The 22,840-nt window shown below is 43.2% G+C and overlaps 1 protein-coding gene across 4 annotated transcripts in view; it reads left to right on the forward strand.

Moving 5' to 3' along the window:
- The first annotated feature begins 205 nt into the window (after nt 1–205).
- Irf2 (interferon regulatory factor 2) overlaps nt 206–22,840 on the forward strand; it is an 81,941-nt gene continuing 59,306 nt past the window's right edge. Inside the window, exon 1 of one of the 4 annotated variants that reach the window (XM_042700594.1) lies at nt 206–406. The gene's annotated coding sequence lies outside the window, so the exon portion shown is untranslated. Of the gene's footprint in view, nt 407–822; nt 902–1,744; nt 1,961–11,955; nt 11,967–22,840 lie in introns of those variants that run through there. The other 3 variants (XM_042700600.1, XM_042700596.1, XM_042700606.1) reach the window with 3 other exon arrangements.

Raw genomic sequence — 22,840 nt, forward strand, 5'->3', positions numbered from 1 at the left:
CGAGAACGGATGACAGCGGCGCGGCCGGCCAATGAGCGGCGGCGGCGAACTTCCGCACCCCCGCGGCCTCCACCTCCCGGTTGCACAAGCTTGAAACAAACACTGGGGAGGAAGGGCGGCGGGAGGCGGGCGGGGGAGGGGGCGCGGGGGAGGGAGGGAGGGAGGGAGGGAGGAGGGCGGGGGGTGGGGGGATTTCCAGCCGCCGCTCCTCGCAGTTTCCTCTCCTTGTTTTGCTTTCGATCTGGACCGTTCTCAGGCAAGCCGGGGACTAACTTTTAGTTTTGCTCCTGCGATTATTCAACTGACGGGCTTTCATTTCCATTTCACACACCCTAGCAACACTTAAACCTTGCGGGATTGTATTGGTAGCGTGAAAACAAACAAAAACAAAGCAGCACACTGAGAGGTAACATTTTTTTTTTTTTTGGGTAAATAATAGTTGTGACTGCGCGTGCTGTTTCTCTCCTGGGCATGTTTCTGGGGACTGGAGGGGCTTGTGTGTGTGTGTGTGCGCGTCCTGATGTTTTGACACGATGTTTTGCAGAAGGTTGTGTGTGTGTGTGTGGGTATATATTCTATCTATATGTACATATATATACATAATGCCGGGGTTCATAAATACTGGTCTTTGGAGAAAACTGTCGGCGCGATTCTGGATCCTCAGATTTTAGGGGAAGCGGCTTCTGCTGCTGCTACTGGGGCTGCTGAGGCTGCGAGGAGGAGGAGGAGGAGGAGGAGGAGGAGGAGGAGGAGGTGGTTGAGCGGGAGGAGGAGGAGGAGGAGGAGGTTGGTGGAGGTTTAATTTCACTTTTGGATTTGCAGAAGCGGGGAGGTGGCTCCGTGGACCCAGAGACCTGCTCCGAGTGATCATGCGCCCTAGGAGTCGAGTGTGCGGGCGCAGGTCCGCCGGAGTCGGGCCTCATTTAAACCAAAAACTGTCGCGTGTTTATAGTCACTGTGGCCACCAAATCGGAAGGACGGGCGCGGGTCCTTCTCGGTGCCCGCTGGCGGCCCCTGTCTCCTGGCAGCCTCCGGTGTAAATAAGCAAGCGCCCCGGCGAAAGGAAACTTGATGGGGCTCCCCGAGGCGGCCCCTAGGATCGCCCTCTCGCCGGGCTCGGGGAAGGGCCGTGGGTGTTCGGGTGCCAGCGATCGAAGCCAGCGGGCGGGCTCCGAGCGGTGCCGGGTACTGGGCCTGGTCAACGCGCCTGGCTTCCCCGGGGGGCCGCGGCCGCCGCCACTCGGGACACCGCGTCGTCCTTCCCGCCGGCTTTGTCGTTACACTTGTTGGGACGCGCGAGGGTCCCGGGAGGAGGTCGCGTCGGGGGAGGGGGGGTCACTGGCTCCGAGCGCGGCCTAGCGCCTCCGGGTCCCCGCAGGCGTCCCCCGGGCCGGCCTGGCGCGCTGGGCCTGACCCGCCCCGGCTACGGAGCGGGCGAGGTGGGGGCAGGGAGCCTCTGGGGACCGAGGGGCGCCCCGCGGGCAGGCTCGGGGCGGGCGGGGGGGGGGTGCTCCGCAGGGTCCCCGGGAGGGGGGCGCGGGCGGCGGCGCGGGGCGGACGCCAGCGCCCGCCCCGTGCCCTCCGACCCGGCTCAGGGCGCCGGGTTGCTTTCGCTCGCCGGCCGAACATGGTTGGTGCAAAGCTGCGGCCGCCACTTCCTTTCCGCCCCGCCGGCCGGGCTCGCCCACCGAGCGATGCCGGCCGCGGCCAATCGGGGCGCCCGCCCGCCCGCTCCCCGCTCCCCGCGGCGCGGCCTGGGGGCCGGCGCCCGAGAGCCGCTCGGGAAGCCTTTTCCTAGTGCCCAGGCTTTCGGGTGTAACTCATCCGCTGCCCCGGACGCCCCGGCCTCCCACCTCGGCCCGAGGTCGAGGCCCGTTTGGCGCCCTCTCCCCTTAAAAAGGAGGGAAGGGAAGGAGGCTGGCAGCCCGAGCCCAGCGCCAGGATTGTGTTCGGGCATCAGGTGAGAAGCCCGGGTTGCCCGGTGGAGGCTGGACCCTGGCGGATCGGCCGCGTGCGACCCCGGGACGGGCGGGAGCGGTTGTCACCTCGCAGCCGGGGGGTGGGGGGGGGAGTGTTTATAACTTGGGCACGGGTTCCCCGCCCGCCCGAGCCTGCGTCCACCTCCTGGCTCTCCACTTCCATGTCCATGGCTCAGGAAGGAAGAAAATGCTGGCGTTCGTCTCCTGCCATTGGCCTCCCTGTGGCCGTGACTTGGTCTGCTTTTGATGAATGTTTCGGGAGGGCGGAGGACAGTTAACATTTCCTGTTGTGGATTTTCAGGAATCTCCAAGGTTGCCATCAAGTCTGCAGTCATTTATTAGCTTGCAGATAGCCTGCAAGGCACAGTGGAACTGAGCAGCCTGCACTGTCTGGTGCTTAAGGCCAGGTGCAGGCAGGTCTGGCCACGGACTGAAAAGGTGGATGGTCACGTGAGGCTGGAATGCTGTCTTGTCAAAGGCCCCTAGGGTGACTGGTTAACTTCACGCACACACACATACACTCAGGAGTCTCTAATTGTTAACTTCACACACACACACATACACTCAGGAGTCTCTAATTTCCCCACCACTCTTGCAGTCTTTGTTTAGGGGTGGTGGGAAGAAGGGGCGAACATTAGAACCTCAAAAAAGCAATCCTGGAAAAAAAAATGTTTTCTAAGGCAACTTCAGCAGATGGAAGATTTAAAACTTAAGCCATTAATCTAGGGTAGCCTTGGACCATTATCTATTGATTGATGTGGCAAAGTCCAGAATTTCATTCTTAATTAGTGAATGATTATAATTTATAACATCCTGTTGTGTAAGAGGTTCGATTTTGGCCTCTTAGATCTAGGAATTATTGTCTATTACAATTGGCAACTGCTTAACATTTAGCATTTATATGTTTCTCAATGAGGTTTGTTAGCCTTCAAAAGTTAGAAATCATTCCACATACTTTAGATCTGTTTACTGTAAAAATGGCACATGAAGCAAAAGTAAGGATTTGTAGTCAAACTGCAAGCCAACAATTATGGCCAACAAGTGGTTGACTTCAGGTCCTGATGAACTATGAACTGTGGACCTACTTCTCTTTACCACACTTCTTGAAATACTTCAGGAGGCAAATATTTAATATACCAGAGCTAGATAAACTTAGTATGGAAGATTTGAAATGTTAGATAGTCCAGCATTTTGATGTGCATCGGTTTTCTCTTGCCATTAGTTGATATGAGTACTGTTGGGTTTAGAGCTCTTTTACATAATTTCCTTTTGATAAGTAAGCAGACCACTGAACTCTAGCTGGGTATCTGGGTCACTGATCCTTTATCTGCCTCCTGCCAAAAAGGGCTTAAAAGCAGTCCAGGGGAATTTGTGTGTTTATTTGGTAAATATTTAGAACACCAGCTCTCCTGACACAGCGCTAGGCTCTGTGGATTCAAATGGAAACTGGAAACAAGGAAGTCTCTTTACAATCCACAGAGATTACATTCTAGTTGGTGAGCTGGCAGCCTGTAACAACCAAAAATAAATACAAGTAATTACCTTTTGAGGTTCTAAGGGAGATAATAAAAATACTTGAATGTTTTTGTAAGGCTGGTTTGGGGAGCAATTGAAATATTGTTTATGATAGAACATTGTGTAAGTTATAGTAGTCAACAAATGTGTCAAGTGTTTAATGTTTCAAAATTCTATCCGATTACTATACTTTTGCTAGTGTTGGGGTTTGAACTCAAGGCCTTGGGCTTGTTCTGCCACGAGAGACATGTCTTCATTTTTTTATTTTGGGATCTGTCCTTCCTTCCTTCTTTCTTTTTTCTCTTTCTTTCCTTTCTTTCTTTCTTTCTTTTCCTCCCTCCTTCTCTCTCTCCCCCCCTCCTCCCTCTCTCTCTTTCTTCCTTCCTTTCTTTCTTCCTTCCTTCCTTCCTTCCTTCCTTCCTTCCTTCCTTTCTTTCTTTCTTTCTTTCTTTCTTTCTTTCTTTCTTTCTTTCTTTCTTTCTTTCTTTCTTTCTTTCTTTCTTTCTCCCTTTCTTCCTTTCTTTCTTCCTCCCCCCCCCTCTTTCTTTGCCTTTAAATTGTTATTCAGATAGGATGCCAAACCTAGGCCAGCCCCAGACCTTGATCCTCTTTCAACTTCCTCCTGTGTAGCTGGTATTACAGTTATGAAATACCATGCCTGGCTTGTTTGTGAAGATAAAGTCCTGCTAACATTTTTTTTTTGGCCAGGCTTTCTCAAACTTCTGTGCACCCATCTGTACCCTACTGACTAGTTGGGATTACAGGCACGAGCCACTGTGTTTAGGCCTCTATCAGATTATTATTATAGTAATGAAAAAAGACAGGGAATCACAACTGGATCAGACTTTGATTTTTCTCATGTAGAATTTCCAGCAGAAGGAATTTTGCTTCTGAGGAGATATAAATAATGATGAGGAATTATACATAGAATAATTAATAGATGTACAGTATCAAATAAGATAATCATGAAATACAATATTATCAATGAATTTTTTTCTAGCAAGAGAAAAGTTTAATGGTATCCATGGAGACCAGATGACATGGCAGTAACTGATGTTTTTCCTCCTTATATCAGATTAAACATCTTCCCAGGCCCCTCTAAGCTTTAGTCTGATTTTCCTTCACTGTTGTTCCTGAGTCTTGTCTGTCATTATACATGTCTACTCTGTTGAATTCAGTATGTTGCTGTGCCACCTACAACACGGTTAACTTGCATTTATTGAAAGGACTGGGAGAGTGGTATAGAAGAGCACTTGTGGGAGAGGCCCTGAGTGCAATCCTAGGTGCTGCCAAAACAAAAGCAAAAATGTCCCCCAAACAAAAACAATACAATTGATTACTGTGAAAGAGCAGTTATTATTATTAACAAAAATCACTTCTTTTAATCTGTATGGGACAACAGATTCCTTGCTGCACAGAAGGTCACACTTTGTGCCTGTGCCCTGCTTTGACTTGCGTGGATCAATATATAGTATCGAATGTCAGCTTAATGCAAAATGGCTGAATTGAAAATAGGCTGTTAGGGTGAGGGTAGTTCATAAAATACGAGGTGAAGAGGTTTGGTTAAATTGTGATGTAGCCACAAGGAATGACAAACTATCTATAGGGGCTAGATTTAAACCCAAAGCCAATATTTTTAAATAAAATACTAAGGGAAAACATACAATCTAGAAATCCATCCCCTGGGCGGCAGATGCTGGGCCCATTGCTTGTCCTAAAGAATCCTGTGGCTCCCTTTGAATTCAGAGCAAAGCAGCAAGACTGTAATTTTCAGCTTTGATTACATAGGTCTTATCCCCTCTCTCTTCCTCTTTCTCTCCCCCTCCCCTGTCTTAAAACAAACTATCTTTTGACAGACTGCCTGTGAAACAAATTGTGTTTATCTGGTAGGCCACGCCCCCAACGAACCATATGCCTATTTTTTAAAATGACTTTTAGAGATACCTCTGACTTGAATTTCGTAGTCCTGGTGTTAACTTGAGAAAACCAGTCACAGCAATGGTAATCTCACTCCAGCCAGATACAGGGAGATTTGGTGTGTTGAATTTGAAGGACAAATCTAAGTACGGTTGCTTCTGGCTTCCAGAGGTGCTGAAACCAATCAGTGACCTTCCCTCAGATCTTTGAGTTCTTCTGGGGACCCAGCATCCCCATTCAATAATTTTTTAAAGTATAATTTTCTTGTTATTATTAAGGTGTCCTATGCAGTGATTTTTTTGGGGGGAGTCTGGGTAATGGGGCCTGAACTCTGGGCCTGGGTGCTGTCTCAGCTCTTCAGCTCAAGCGCTCTACCACTTGAGCCACAGGGCCACTTCCGGCTTTTTTTCTTTTTGCTTATGTGGTGCTGAGGAATTGAACCCAGGGCCTCAGGCATGCAAGGCAAGCACTCTACCACTGAGCCACCTTCCCAGCCCTTATGCAGTGATTTTAAATGAATATTTTTGACCCTTGTGGTAACCATACTTGTTAACTGAAAAAAAAAAAACCATCAAGATATTACTTTATTCATCAAATATTGACCACCAGCTACATAGAAAGCTCTGTGTACTGGGTGAAAGATGAACGGAGAAATGTTGACTTTTAGCTCTTTTGTTTAGCTCTTTTGTCTGTCATTTCCACCTCAGGGACTTTTTAATTTTTCATATCTGTAAAATGTAGTGAGATTGGCCTGTCATCATTGAGACTGGCTTCAGCCACTTCTGCTGACCTCGCTTGCCCCCACAGTGAGCTGCTTATTTCTCCTTTCCCCCATGTGTGAGTGGAATCCCAGCCTCCCTCAGGTATGTGGGTCTGAGCAAAGGTGGGGAGCCACTGAATCAAGCCTTTCTCCCCAGGGCCACATCTTTGATGTCACCATTGGCTCAAAGGTTGTGCTTTGCGAAAGAGCAAGCAGGCTTAACATTTTAGGTATTTTGAGTGAAAGGTCTGTGTGGCTCTGCCCATTATGTCCTAGCTTGCCACACAAAAGTGGTCTTCATGTTATGGCAGTGATATTTGGAATTTTCCAATTTAAAGAGATAAGAAGGATTTTGTTTTACTGGTTCATCTGTTTGACCAGGAAGGCCGTAGAGAATTATTACTGTGGGTTTTTTTTTTCTGTTTTGTTTCTGTTATGGTTTATAGTTGCTTTTGTCAGCTTAATATTCAGCCCCAACTATCAAAAAAGTATTAGACTTGAGCAAACACTATCTCTCTAGGAGAGATAAAAGCCTTGTGAAGGTCTTTCTGGTGATGGATATCAAAACACTTTGATCTCAAGGTCAAGAACAACTTAATTCTACAAAGATTGTAATTTAGGGTTTTGTGTGATAAAAGCTTGTCCCATTTCCATTCAACAAACATTTTTGAGAGTTAAACACTTGCTATTGTAATTTTCATACACAATTTCTTTTCAAACTTACTTAACCATCTCTTGCTATCTGTGAGGCAGCATTTGATATAGCACATTTAATGTGACCAAAAGAAAATGAGCTTATATTTTAACTTGTCCTCATTGAATCTATGAATGTCAGGTATTGGGAAGATGCAAAGAAGAACTTTGTAGATAGAAGATCTATTCTTGGCTCCATAGTTTTAAATCCTCTAGATGTTCCCACTTCATGAAGTTGACATTTTGGGCAAGAAAGAAACTACATAAAATACTTGATTTCAAATAATATCCAACATTATCATCATCATTATTTTAATGGTACTAGGGTTTTAAAGCTTTCTGCTTACTAGGTAAGCATGTTACCTCCAGAGCCATGCTTTTCCAGCCTTTTTGTCTGGTATGTGTGGGCAGTTCAGCCTGGATCATGAATCTTAATTATTTACCTTCCATGGGGAACTTGAGATAGCAGGTGTGTACCAACATGCCCGGTGTTATTGGTTGAGATGAAGTCTCAAGAATTGTTACTATGGATTGGCCTTGAATCCCATCTTCCTGATTGCCATCCATCCTCTGGTTGCTGAGATTACAATCATGAACTACCACACCCAATTTCTAACAGGTTATTTTGAAAAAGTTCTTTGTGTGTGTGTTGTGTGTTTGTTATTCTCCTTACCTTACATTTACTGGAGAAGATAAGAAAAGGTGAGGAGGGAGTGTCCTAACATGTAGATATAAGGTGTTAGTGGTGTGGTTGAATAGGAATGTGGAAGGTGAGAGTCAGGGAATGAGGTGATTTAAAAAAAAAGAAGCAGGTGGAGAGAAGAGAGAGGCTGGTGATTTTTCTGACTTTGTATACATGCCATTGAAAGAGTTTCTAGAGATCAGAGTAAGTTGGCAGTTCATTGTAACTAGGTAACTGGAGTGTTTCAGTGCCAGTAGATACACCGGAGGGTCCTTTGCTCTTGACTTTGGAGATCACGTTTTTCTTCAGAGGATGATTAAGGTTGATGGGAAGACCGAAGGCATCTACTGACTTCATGGGTCATTGTTACCTGGGCAGGGTGGAAGTCACCTTCAAGGTAGTGGTGTTGGAGTACTGTTTGGAAATTGATACCATGGGTGAGGCCCCATATTTAATCTGAAATTGCCCTTGGAGACCACCATGGGTGTTCTGAGGAAGATGCCTGTAAATACAAGTAGCCAGACATAGACTAATTACTCAGTCTCTTTGCTTTTCCTCCCTGCTGGTCTTTCTTAGTCTGGTTTACTTTTGTCCAATTGTAAGAACTTCATTTGAAAACAGGAAACAAGAATGGCCAATGCTATATTTCTCTAAAGAGTAGATGATGGCTTCACCTAGATTTGATTGAGGGTCATAACTGAATACTGTTTACTTCATAATATAGTTGAGATTATACACTGAAGGAAATTTGCCTTAAAGTCTTTACAGTGTTAAATTTTCTGGGCAGTATGTGTGGTGGTACACACCTGTGGTAATCTCAGGGCCCAGGAGTTAGAGGCGGGAGGATCTCCAGTTAGAGACCAGCCAGGGCTACATAGTGATATTATGTTATAAACCAAAGCTCAGGGGTAAAGCCCTTGCCTAGCATGCACAAAAAGCCTTGGGTTCCATCCTTGGTAAAGAAAAAAGAGTTACTCTGTTCCATTGGTTCTGCTACTAAAAACTAAAAACCTATTTGATTGAAGACACCAGAGATGGGAATATTGAATTCTTTTCTGTCATATGAAAAATTGGGAAGAACCTGAATATCTTAACAGTAGAAACAAGTAAATGAATTATGACACATCTGGAAAGCAAATAACTTATAAAATTCTTGTTTTTGAATAGCATTTAGTAATGGGAAAATGGAATATATTTCTAATGTATTAGGTGTCCCTAATTATGTTTTAAATTGTTGGTGTACATTTGTATACAAAACAGTTAAAAAAAAAAAACCTGGAAGAAAACATGTCATTTAATGCAGATTATGGGTACTTTGTTGTCTTTTTTTTTTTTTTTTTTTTTGTAGGTTGTGGGGCCTGGACTCTGGGTTCAGCCACAGCATCACTTCCAGCTTTTTCTGCTTATATGGTGTTGAGGAATTGAACCCAGGGCCTCATGCATGCAAGGCAAGCACTCTACCACTGAGCCACCTTCCCACAGCCCCTAAAGGTCTTTTTTTTTTTTTTTAACTTCCTTGAAATGTTTGTATTTTTCAAATTTAAAGCAGAAAGTGCAGTTACTCTTGTGACCAAATATAATGTTCTTGAGACAATACTAAAGTGTTCTCTCTGACTACATCTGGCACAGGAAAGATTAGGAAAGGCAAATTTTGTTGGGAGGATGCAAAATTTGAGAGGACTTCACCATTTCCTAGCTCTTTTTTCCTTCATGTGCAGATGTGGCCTCTAAACTCAGGGCTTTCCAAGCCTGTGTCAGAAGGTATTATAGCCTCATACAGTTCTTGCAACTTGAAATCACTTAGCCTGGGTAGTTCCATGGGTGATTAGGACATGCAGTTTTGTAAGAACTGTAATGTTCTTACATCACATCATGGTCTGTTGTTTAGATATTAAGTTAAAGAAACACAGGATGCCTGGGCAGGAGACAAGAACTCCTTGATGATATTTATCACCTGGTCAACAAATCAGTGATACTGCAAGGCTGGTCCCTCACTCCCAGACTCTCAGGCGATGCTGTGGTGCTATGAAACTTCATTAGAACAAGGGTGTGGCTTTCACTGAGCAGATAGGGACTGAGCAACTGTGTCTCTCCCATCCTAAAGAGTGTTTGTGTGTGTATGTGTGTCTGTGTTGCGCTTGGGGGGCATCTCCAAATTTTGAGGGTGCATAACTTCTATAATCTAGGCATTTCTCTGTTTTGTTTTGTTTTTTTTGGGTCTGGTCGTGGGGCCTGAACTCTGAGCCTGGGCGCTGTCTCTCAGCTCTTCAGCTCAAGGCTAGCGCTCTACCGCTGTGAGCGCCACTTCTGGCTTTTTTCTTATTGCTTATGTGGTGCTGAGGAATCGAACCCAGGGCCTCAGGCATGCAAGGCAAGCGCTCTACCACTGAGCCACCTTCCCAGCCCCTAATTTAGGCATTTCTCTGAAGTCTAGCTTTCATCCTTTTAGAGGGGAAAAAATGCCATGGACTTATTTTTCACATTTGAAAGACTCTAAATACTTCTTTCTCTAAAATCTAAATTAAAATATGGAGATATTTTGGGATTGTTAGGAAAGTAGGGTTGAGTTCAGATGAATTCAATGTCTGAGTGCCAAAGTACAACCAAAGGTTTAAGAAAAAGACTTGTTTAAGGTAATGCGATTCAGTACAAATACAGCATGACACACACGTACATTTCCAATTTTCTAGTAGCCATAGTTAAAAAGTAAAAAGAGGTAGGTGAAGTTAACTTTAATAACAAATTTTATGTAACATATAAACCTATAAAATAGTTTAATGTTAGTTGGGCGCTGGTGGCTCATGTCTGTAATCCTAGCTACTCAAGAGGCTGAGATTTAAGGAGTGCAGTTCAAAGCCAGTTCAGGCAGTAAAATTCTTGTGAGACTCTTGGCCTGGGAAGGTGGCTCAGTGGTAGAGCGCTTACCTTGCATGCTTGAGGCCTTGGGTTCGATTCCTTAGCACCACATAAGCAGAAAAAGAAAGCCAGAAGTGGCGCTGTGGCTCAAGTGGTAGAGTGCTAGCCTTGAGCTGAAGAGCTGAGGGACAGCGCCAAGTACTCACTAGACATATGTGCTAGTAGCTGCCATATTGGGTCATGCAGAATTAGAAAATGAATCAGATGAGAAGAATATAAATATAGGGACTAAGAGAACAGAAGGCAAGCAGTTCAAGGGGTTGTTTTAGTTATAACATTACAAATCTCCTTTGGTTACTTGGGCTTTCCATATCTGTGACCTGCAAGTTCATTACTTGAGAACTGAGGTCATTTTGTGTTTCTTTGTATTCCCTTTTAGTACTTGATAGGTGGTAAGAACTGGATACATATTTGATGCCTTGATTTTTCAGTTGTCAAGCAGAGGTTACCATAGAAGGCCAAGTTCCAGCTCAGAAGGCTTAGGCACGGATTTGCCAATGTGTAGGAAAACTAATGGCATGTATGTTTTGAGTATATAAATATATGTATTGAAACTTGTCATTTTGTGTGAGGATTTGTCACTGTGTATTAGGAGTTCACCATCTAAAAGGTGAAAACTGACTGCTTTTTCTAGGTGTTATACCCAGATCTTAAAAAAAAAACACCTTATCAATTCTTTCCAATGACATTTCAGTCCTTGAGATAATACTTACACCTTCTTGTATAAAGAAGATATAATTGATATCTGAGATAATACATTTGCTAGCTGCTCCTTTCTCTGCAGGCTCCTTATTAATAATATTAAATACTTACTAACAAATATTTTAAGTCCTTAACACGTATGTAGTGAAATTCTTTTAATTTTAATTGACAATTGTATCGTACAGTTGTTTTGATTTGTTCTTTTTTGTAATTGTTAGTTGAAACAGCAGATGTATCTGCAGTGCCAAGAAATTTATTTTTACTGAAGCCTACCTAAGAAGTGCTTAGGAAGCGTTCCTCTGCAAGATTAAATGCAACCTTCATGGAATCCTGTAAACAGGGCCAGCCAGCAGCTAGAAAAATAAAGACCAGACCAAGCCTTTGGCAGCAAAATTCCCAGCTGCTCAGTGGGCCCGAGTTTTCCTGATTACTTGATTCTAATACAAACACTGTAAATTAGTTTTAAGTGAATTCTAGTTGGTTTGGGGATTTGCAACTGATAGAAGAACAAAAAAAGTGTACTCTCACTTTGAAATAATAATCCTGAAGGCACCAAGTCTATTTATTGACTCTTTTCGTGAGATATTGGAATTTTGCTCATCTGGGAAAATTTAAACTCACATACTGATCTTTCCAGGTAAGAACCTCAAAGTAGGAAGAGTGGGAACAGTGAAGTCAGACATGAGACTGTGGTCCCAAGAGGACACATCTGGGAGTATGGAGTGCCTGGTTATCCCCATGAACCTACCACAGTGCAATTGCTCCTCTTTCTTTTCCATTGTAGAGTGAAGGCAGAAAGTTGGTGAGTCCACATGGGAGGCCTCGGTAGGGAATGTAAATAAATGGCTTCTTCCACTTTTGGGGTGTGGCTATACTGATGACTTGTGAATTCAGGGAGAGTGACAATATCATAGAGTAATTTGCTTCTCTTGTAGATGACTTAAATGAACCCTTTGTAACTTGAAAATCAGGGTACAGTTTGGGACATGGGGTAAGGGAGGGTAATGAACAGAAACGGTTGTCTATTTTGATCATTTATTTAGTCATCTAGTTAATGGTCTTTATTCTGGGTTACCTATGTAGAGGGAAAAATACAGAGAAGAAAGGTAATCAATTGCATTAGGTGGGTGGATGATTTCAATTCTCATAGTTAGGACCCTATGTTATTCAGACAGAGGAAAACAAGTTCAGGCTATCAGTCACTATGGATTGTCTGTGAATCCCTTTTAGAGTTCTTCCATGGGCCACGGGAGACCTATACAGAGGAAGCCACAATACTAAGAGGATAGATTTTTGTTGTTGTTGTTTTTGTTTGTTTGTTTTTCTTTCTTTCTTTTCTTTTTTTTTTTTTTTTGGGGGTCTAGTCATGTGGCCTAACTCTGGGCCTGGGCGCTGTCCCTCAGCTCTTCAGCTCAAGGCTAGCACTCTACCACTTGAGCCATAGCGCCACTTCCGGCTTTTTTCTTTTTGCTTATGTGGTGCTAAGGAATCGAACCCAGGGCCTCTGGCATTCAAGGCATGTGCTCTACCACTGAGCCACCTTCCCAGCCCCTGTTTGTTTGTTTTTCAAACAAGGTCTTTCTATATTTCATCTGGCCTTGAACTCATGAACCTCCTGCTCCTGCCTTCTGGGCAGGAGCTACCATGTCTGACTGCTAATGGGACTGTTGACCAAGAGTCAGTCAGTTTCGCCCCCTCTTTCTTGGCTTGACCATTGCTCAGCTTGCTTGCTTAGCTGGCACCTTACTGCTTGAGCCATACCCTCAGCACTCATTAAAAAAAAAATTTTTTTTTTGCCAGTCATGGGGCCAGAACTCTAGGCCTGGGCGCTGTCCCTCAGCTCTTCAGCTCAAGGCTAGCGCTCTACCACTTGAGCCACAATGCCACTTTTGGCTTTTTCTGCTTATGTGGTGATGAGGAATCGAACCCAGGGCCTCATGCATGCAAGGCAAGAACTCTACCGCTGAGCCACCTTCCCAGCCCTCAGCACTTTTTTTTTTGGTCGGTTGTGGGGCTTGAACTCTGGGCCTAAATGCTGTCCCTCAGCTCTTCAGCTCAAGGCTAGCTACCACTTGATCTACAGCGTCACTTTCGGTTTTCTGGTGATTTATTGGAGTTAAGAGTTTCACGGACTTTTCTGCCCGGGCTGGCTTTGAACCGCGATCCCCAGATCTCAGCCTCCTGAGTAGCTAGGATTATAGGCGTGAGCCACCAGTGCCTGGCTAGCACTCATTTTTTAAGACAGATTTTTAGTAAATTGTAAAATAAACATAAAACAGCATACTTTATTTGTTTTACTGGTGTTTTCCCACCATTCTTTGTTTCTGCCTCGTTTTACTGGTGTTTTCCCACCAGTCTTTGTTTCTGCCTGGGACAGTTTGGTGTCTGAAGCCTTTGGTGTCTTTGTCTTTAAGGAAAAGTAATGTGCCAAAGTCTTGATAGTGATCTCCATGCTCTACTTCCCTCTCCCTCAAAGTAGAATCTGTTTCTAGCCCAGCTGCTAAATAAATACCCCTGCCTTAAGTCCTTCCCTGCAGGTTTATTCGGGGAGAACCTAGCTTTTTACATAAGAGGACAAAGGGGGAAATTTAAAAGATTCTTTATATAAATGTGTACGTGTGTGTGTGTATATATGTATGTATTTGTGCACGTGCGCACTCATTCAGGGGGAGATCTGTAATGAATTTGAATTTCATCTGAATTAAAGCATAATTATTGTAAGAAAATGAAGAAAGCATAGCCCCAAGCAGTGAATTATAAATGCGTTTTCAGTCATCCTTTTTTATTGTGGTAAAATTTACATAACAGAATTTTCCTTTATCATGATCTTCAAGTGTACAGGTTAGTGGTATGGAGGATGTTTACAGTGTTGGGCAGCACTTACCCTGAGCTACTGCCCTCATCTCAACAAGAAACTCCATTCACACTTAACAGTAACTGTTTTCCTCGGCCACTGGCAAATGCAGTTCTACTTTCTGGCTCTGTACCTTTGACTGACTGACTATTCATGTATGTGGAATCATACAGTAGTTGTTTTTTAGTTTCAGATCTGTTTCACGTAGCAGAATGTTTCCAGGTTCATGCACACTGTAGTGTGTATCAGAACTGTGTGTCACTTTAAGACTTGATGACCTAGGCTTATTATTTATTCCCTTTGGGCTGATGTGAGTCATGCTGCTATGTGCATTGTGGAAACCGGGTTGGAGTCCCAGTGTTCAGTTCTTTCAATGCAGTGAAATTGCTGGGTCATATGATAAGTATATTCAACATTTTGATGAACCACCCAACTGTTTTCCCTAATTACTGTATCATTTTACATTCCAACCAGTAATTCACAAAAGTTACTGTTTCCAACATTTGATATATGTGTTTGTATATATGTGTATGTATGTAATATATACACATATCTATATGTATATATCATACACATCTTTTATGTGAGTATATATATATGAGTATACATATACACACATATATACGTACACATGTGAGTGTGTATATATGAGTATATATATATATGTATATATATATGTATATATATATATATGAGTTCTCATGGTTTTTGAATTGCATTTTCCTAATAACTGATGACACAGATAATCTTTAGGGGGACGGGGAGAAGCTTCTATTCAAGTTCTTTGTCATATTTTAGACATTGAGCTGTTGGATCAAGTCATTTTTTATGTGTAATTTTCAAGATGGATATGTTAGTATGCTCTGAAAAATGAACCCAAACCTCTTTCATTTTGTTTGTGTAGCATATGACACAAAATCATTATCAGAATTGTTAGTTGTTGTAAAGCTGATAAAATGCACTTTGGGGAATGAAGTTGTGCTGGAATGAGGTAACAGAGTACACTGAGAATTTTAAAACTGGATAAATGTATGTAACCTTCTATAATGCTAGAATTGGAAGCCCCCTAGCCTTCTCTTAGGAACCAACTAGCTTCCCCGGGTCTGGTGGCCACATTGTTAATTTTGTTTGGCTGTGTGGTAAATAATTTTTTTCTAGTGTATTTTTTAATTCTACAATTTCTTACAAGGAGGAAAAACAGTAGGGATTCGTTATAGACACTAACTGTTTAGAATGGGTGAGAAAGATTTTTGGCCCCTGGGACTCAACTTCTATAGGAGCTCAGGGTAAAGGTGAGTCCGAGACTTCAGAATAACATTTAAGGGCTTAAGAATTTTTTTTTTTTTTTTCGGTCGTGGGGCTTGAACTCTGGGCCTGGGCGCTGTCCCTCAGCTCTTCAGCTCAAGGCGAGCACTCTACCACTTGAGCTACAGCGCCACTTCCGGTTTTCTGGTGGTGTATTGGAGATAGGAGTCTCACGGTCTCTCCTGCCCGGGCTGGCTTTGAACCGCGATCCTCAGATCTCAGCCTCCTGAGTAGCTAGGATTACAGGCGTGAGCCACCAGCACCCGGCAAGGGCTTAAGAATTTTAACATAATTCATTCAATAATGATTCAGTACTACTACTGGAGGGGATGCGAAAAATTTCCGGTTCTGAATAACAGATCTCTATGAAGTAAAATGGATAAAAAACATTTGTGTATTTAAAGTGAACTGTCAGCAGAATGAATAAAGTTGGTGAAGTAATTGAGTGAAATTATCAGCCATATGGAGGTAGATCTCTTGTTGATTTCCTTTTATGGTGTGCACAGATTTTTTTTTTTTTTTCATTTCACTCAGTCCTGAAACGTTTTTATTGGCTAACATAGTATGGCAGGCAAACATATGGATTATAACTAAGTAAGCTGTAAATAATTGGGAAGAAGATATGAAATGTCTGTGTCATGAAACAGAAAGTAAGGAGACTTGCAAAACTTTTATTCCCTTTAGGCTTGGGGCAAAGGTTGAAAAGAGATTCCTTATTGTGAAAACAAATATGATAGCGATGACGTTAACTTGAAGACTTGTCTGCAAATAAGTAAGCAAAAGTCAGAACTTATTAATTTCTTTCAACAGTTTTGAACAGCTGTGTGAAGCATACTGCTGTGAAGATGTAAAACTGAAAATTTCTGACCCATATTCCCAGAGTCTGTAGTTTAGTTAATGAGACAAGCAGGTAAGCAACCACCTGTAGTCTAACTACAAAACAAGCAAACGAAAACCCCCAAATTTTGGAAAGAGCAAGACAATCCCAGGTGGTAGCAAATATGACAGTAAAACATATTTGGTTAAAAGAATAGCAAGAACAAGAAAAGAAAAAAGTAGAACATTTGTTCTGCTCCTAGTGCTTGGAGAGCTCTTGAGTAGGGCCAGAAGCATCAGCAGAGAACCGGGGCCCAGACCCTGAGGCCACCAGTGTCTTACTTAGGACCTGCATTCCTGCTTCCCAGTGAGGAAGGACTTTTTTAAGCAAATTCGGGATTTGGAACATTTTGTCCAAAAATGTTTTTATTTCAGAAAATGATACATTTTAGTAGCGGAGTGTGTCACCCCGCTGTGCATCTGCAATGTGCGCTAGAAGGTATAGAGGTCTGGGTCTGTGGCCGATGGATAAAAGGGGCATCGCAAAAGGACTGGTTTCTGCTTCTTGATAAGCTTATTTATGAGATGCTTCCTTTCTTTTTTAGGGTGTGTGTGTTATGTATGTTCTCCGTGGTTTTTTTTTTTTTTTGGGGGGGAGGAGGGCTGGGGCTGGAAAGGGGGGCTTTAGAACTTTCCAGTCAATCCCTGTACTACTAAGGTGCAGAGATGCACTCCCAACCAGTCTTTGACCTGTTTCTAAGAAGTGATAACACCGATGCAAAATAATTTTTGGTATTTTAATTTTTTGCTTTCTTATGGTGCTGATAGAACTCAGAGCCTGTGCGTGCTAGGCAAGCTGTCCACCCTACAGTTGTACCCCAGTCCTTGTATTCTCCTTTGTTTGGATTTGGTGTAAGAAGAGAAGTAAGTCAGAGAACACTTATCTGTAATTAGGATCAGAAACCCAAGTTAGAGAACAAGAGAATTGCAAAGTGCCACAAATGAGGCTGTTGTCATGCTAAAGTTTGCAGACTTAGGCTTAATAGGAGAGCCATTGCTCTTCCAGAGCTTCTCTTCAGATGCCTAACTTAGGTTTAAAGGGAGAGCTATTGCTCTTCCTGATCTTCTCTTCAGAGGCCTGACTTGGGTTTAATGGGAGAGCCATTGTTCTTGCTGAGATTCTCTTTAGAGGCCTGATCCGTGGAAAGCTTATTTACATTCAGGTCTAAACTGGAAGGGACCCTGGCCCCCTGTGTTGTCTATGCCATATTGAGGCTTCTTCCTGTCTGCTTCTCCCTTGTGACTGAGGGGAAAGGCCTCCATGGGGGGTGAAGGCCCTGACACCTGGGGTTCATTCATTATATATGTGCTGGACTCCCACTTCACTGTACAAATAAGGTTTGGAGGTCTTACCCAAAGTCCTTAGACACTTTGGAGATTAATTCTTCACAGTCCAGTGAAGTGTTTCTCACAGGGCTGAGTAAGGTGACTCATAAGTACACAGTACTCTAATACTTGCTGGTGGAATAGTTTTCCCTTGGTTTCCTGTCCAGAAAGAGACCTGTCCTTAGCATAGAAGACATAATGGGGATCATGAGCCATGTTTTTGAGAAAGGAACAAGGACCAGACAGCAGATGTGAAGCACCTCTGCCATGTTTTTTGAGCCTTGGATGGAGTGTGTCTCCCCAGTCGGGTCAACAGGGATCCTTGTTAACAATAGACTCTTTGTTAAATCCCTGACTTGCCCTGCCCCCCCCCCCCCCTGCCCCCAGCCTCTCTCCATCCCCCATCACTTGTGGGGCTTTAACCACTGTTCTGGCACTGTCCCGGAGATCTCTTGGTCAAGGTCAGGGCTCTACCACTTTGAGCCACACTGCACTTCTGGTTTTCTGGTGGTTAATTGGAGATACAAGTCTCACAGTCTTTCTAGCCTGGGCTAGCTTTTGTAATAGGAAGACCCCTACTCAGGCAGGCAAGCCCACCTAGTCGTCAGGAGTGTCAGAGCCCACCGCAACAAAGTTGTTAACAAAGAAGCAACTTTATTGAGAAGGTTCCTACACTGACCGGCCAGGGCCGCAGCACAGGCTCCTGAGCTGATACTGTGACCCCGAGAGCCCCCATTCTTTGGTTTTTAAAGGCAAAATCCATGAGGTCGAGCCTGGTCACCAATGGGAGCAGGTGACCAATGGGATCGTAACACACACAAAGGATTGTACAGTATACCAGACCACACACAGGTGGCCAATGAGGTGGCCAATGAGGTTACAGTTTGTCTGTAATAGCTGTTTAAACCAGCCTTGGTTTAAAATGGTATGCAAACTTAGTGGTTAAGGTGAGGTCTACCTTTTGGTGGGCAAAAGGTGGAGTTTACCGTAAGCATATGCAAAAGGAAGGGTTTACCATAAGCAAGTGATATCCCAGTTGAAGCCAGATTACAACCTATCTATTTTATGGGTCAGTCTTTAACTCAACAATCAAGAGTGGGTTAGGTTGTTAAGGGGAGGGGGACCAGGTACATTTTTTTCATTCCGGGAACTAGAGCCCATCAAGTTTAAAATCCCTAAAACAAAGGCAAAGCTCAAAATGGAATCATACCAGCTTGGGTCCCATCTCAGGGTCCACTTCACTTTGAACTTCAGTCCTCAGATCTCAGCCTCCTGAGTAGCTAGGATTATAAGATGTGAGCCCCCAGCTCCCAGCTTTTTGATTCTTAGTTAGCCTTGGTCAAGCTTTCCAGCTGTTTCTCTACCACATCGCTCCATTTTCCCTGTGTTAATAAACATCATTATATTTCCTTTCTCTTATCCCTGTCTTTCTGATTATCATTCAGAATGTTTTTCTTTTTTCCTTCCTTTCCATTCAAGGCCTTACCTTCCAGATCCAATTCAGTTATTTTCTCTTCCTTGAAGCCTCTCAGAGACCTTCTTTCTTTTGGTCTTCTATCTATATAGTAAAACTCCCCAGACACAATCTCCACCTGAAAGAAATGCAAGCTCACGTTATTGTGAAATGATGGAGATTAGTCTGATGCAGAGATTGCACTTGGGACTGGCTGTGTTAAATGTTCGTACTTGGTTACCAGCACGTGCATGACATCAAGGAGACACATGGGCACAAGCTTGGTCATCTTCATTTTGCATCTCCAGCATCACCTTCATGCCCTGTCTTTGTGTTGATGTTTTCACACCTGCATCCGTGCAGCTTGCACTCTTTGGGGAGAGAGGTCCTATCTTCATCTTTGTCTCCATGGAGCTCTTTGTAGTGCTTGCTGCCTAGTGTTCTTCATGTACTTGGCTCAGCAACTTTTGAATGAAATTTTTTTTGTGTGTGTGAATGGTTGTAATTCAAGAGTTTGTTAACATAGCTTGATTTCCCTGGAAAATATCATGGAAATAGGAAAACACTCCCTTTTTTTTAAAAAAAAATTTGCATGCTTTTGCAATCATTATGTTGCCCATCTCACTTGTTCAGTGTAAGTTTATCCATCATAACATTAGAGTTAGCCATCATTGACCTCTCCTTCCCTTCACTGTCAATTCTTCCAAAGGGGTTTATCTACTTCCTTATCAGTAAGTCAATGCTAAATATTATTATTATGTGCAAGGTGCTGTGCCTGATGACTTGGGAGGTTCAAAGATCCGTAAGATGGGACTCTTGCTCATGAGGACTTTATACAGAGATAAGGCTGTTTTGAAATACAGGAACTCATGAAATTTGGTTGGATTAGAACATAGGAGGAATCAATGGGAGAAGGGGGTTGTAAAGGTAAGATGAAGGTTAATTATGGTGGTCAGGAATCCAGATTTTATTCGGTGGGTGTTGTGGAGCCATTAAAGAATTTTGAGCAAAGTGATGGAATTTTTGGGGAGATTCAGTTAGCCAGCACTTTGCAGGGGACGAAACTATTTCCACCTAACAATGCACCTGGATGCCTTCCTCCTTGTACAATAGTCTGGTTCTGTCCTCTTCGCTGTTGGAAAGAACACTGGCCCCACCATTTGAACTTTCTTTGGAGAAATTGTTGGGAGACCAATACAATCTTATTCCATACTTTTCTTCCTAATGGAAATGACACATTTCTTTCTTCTAATAGTAGACTTTCCAAGTTCTATTAATATCCTCTATTTAGAGAAATTATAGTCCGTGAGTGATAAAGATCAAGTCCAGGCGTGTTCAACACCAAAACTGAATTCTTTCCACCATATAATGTTTTAATAAAGAGGAGTAAATCCACTGTGGTTTAAAAAGGTGTTGGCAAAGAGGAGGAAGTGGGGCCAGTATAAGGATGTCAAATCCAACTTCTAGAACCATTTGGAAATTCTTGACAGGCAAGGAATATATCCTAAAAGTATTTGAAGACAGCTCTAGCTTACAGGGAAAAGATGTGTTCTTGCTTCAAAGATATTTCTGTGCTTCGAATGGTTGCAATTTTGGTTCTTTTCCAGTTTGGATTAACTGGTTATCTGGAAGGTTTATCCCAGGAGCCATCAAACTAATGAACACTGTAGTGCATAAGTTTATAGTTTGTATGTTGAATATTAACTTAATTTCTCCATGAAGAGTTGAATCTTACTATAATAATTGCACAATAATAATTGCAATCATAAATGGATAACCTTTATGAAGAGTTTAACTGGCAGAAGTACAACTCAAAGGAAATCCTCAAAGGAAAACTGACAGCAAGAAGGAGGTGGTCTTAGATATGAACAGAGAGGAAATCAGCTTCTTACCTCATTTGGATGAGAAAATGGGGGGTTTCCCTTGGGCAACTGTCTTTTGGGGGATGACTTTGATTTTCAAGGAGGTCTACAAGTTATAGGCTTAAAATAAGATGGCAGCAAACACGTTTGTCATTTTATGCAGATGATTTGCTTAGGTTTCAGTAGACCTGCTATTCTTTATTTATTTTTTTGGGGGGGGTCCGGTCATGTGGCCTGAACTCTGGGCGTGGGTGCTGTCCCTCAGCTCTTCAGCTCAAGGTTAGGGCTCTACAACTTGAGCCACAGCGCCACTTCCGGCTTTTTTTCTCTTATTTTTGCTTATGTGGTGCTGAGGAATCGAACCCAGGGCCTCAGGCATGCAAGGCAAGCGCTCTACCACTGAGCCACCTTCCCAGCCCCCTAGATCTGCTATTCTTAAGAGTTCCAACTATCTTTCTTTTCCAACAAGTGACTCAGCACATTGTTATCTCCTCTCTTCTCACTTCTCTGTTCTTTCTAAGAGCTTAGGGAAGCACACCCTGATGATAAATCTATTAAGTATAAAAAGCAAGTGAAATGTAAGAAACTTTGAAAATGTAGATCTCCATTTCCCATCATGCCTTTCTCTTCAAATTCTGTCTCATGTTTTTTTTGGGGGGGGGTTGGGGGGGGGCGGGCGTTGATCATGGGGCCTGAACTCTGGGCCTGGGCTCTTTAGCTCAAGGCTAACACTCTACCACTTGAGCCGCAGTGCCACTTCCAGGTTTTTCTGCTTATGTGGTGCTAAGGAATTGAACCCAGGTCCTCATGCATGCAAGGCAAGCGCTCTACCACTGAGCCACCTTCCCAGCCCCTCATGTTCTCTTCACACTGCCCCTGACTTTTTTTTTCCTTGGTGGTACTGAGATTTGAAACTCAAGGCCTCACCTTTCCTACGTAGGTGCTCTACCTTGTAAGCCATGACTCCTGCCTTTTTTTGCTTTAGCTGTTGTTTTTTAATGAGATTTTGTGCTTTTTGCCCGGGACCAGCCTTGGATGGAGATCCCCCTACCTCTGCTTTTCCTGCTTAGATGGAATTGTACTACCATGCCTGGACTTGATGATGATGATGGACTTGATCCTTTTCTTGGGCTAGTGCTATGTGGCAGATGATAATGGGCTGATGATATGTAATGATGCTGGCAGTGCAGCTAGTCCCAGCTCCCAGTCAGCCACATGGCCACAGAGGGAACCACCTGTATTGATAGTATGCTGTGTTGGTTGTGAAGTGTATCTAGTTCATTCTCAGCTTCCTATTGGTGTATTGACATGTAGCCCTGTTGTAAGTTGAGAAGCATCTTGCTGATTCTTTCCTGGTATATGTGAGGACAAGGGAGTCTTTTGCTGGGCTTGGATGGAGCTAGGACACCAACCTAGAAAAGAGCAGCAATTTTAATCCACTTCCTACTTAACTCCTACTAAGGAGAAGCCATGCCTGAGGTTGCTTTACTTCTCCTGTACTGTAAGGCAGCAATCATGGGACATGCTGGTTCATTTTCCCCCCCCATCTTTTATATGGAAGGAACGTCTGGAGATCCAGTATGAGCTTGAATCCATATGCTTGGATATCTGTGTGATTCTTGACTTACTGAATTGAAAAAGTTGGGGTTATTTGTATGCTGGGAACAGGGTTCAAAGGCACTCAGCTGTCTCAGCCTGATTTTAATTTCTAGGCTATTTTAAATGATGCTTACAGATTTTCATAATTTAGAAATACCTATCTAGGAAGTAATTTGTGTAACTTCACATAGGTTTCTTGTTTTGAAAAAAAAAGAATATATATATATATATATATCTGCAACAGAGTTAATAATTACTGTAGTTTTTTTTTTTAAAAAAAAGAAGGTATGCTTTTCAGGAAGCTGATAGATGGGCCCTGGATTTGAGGCAAGCTTGGTCTACATAGCAAGACCCTGCTCAAAAAGAAACAAACCCCCCCAAAGCAAAACCCAATGAAAATG

The sequence above is a fragment of the Dipodomys spectabilis genome, unplaced genomic scaffold (assembly GCF_019054845.1).
Source record: "Dipodomys spectabilis isolate Male_0828 unplaced genomic scaffold, ASM1905484v1 ptg000009l, whole genome shotgun sequence".
Lineage (NCBI taxonomy): Eukaryota > Metazoa > Chordata > Mammalia > Rodentia > Heteromyidae > Dipodomys > Dipodomys spectabilis.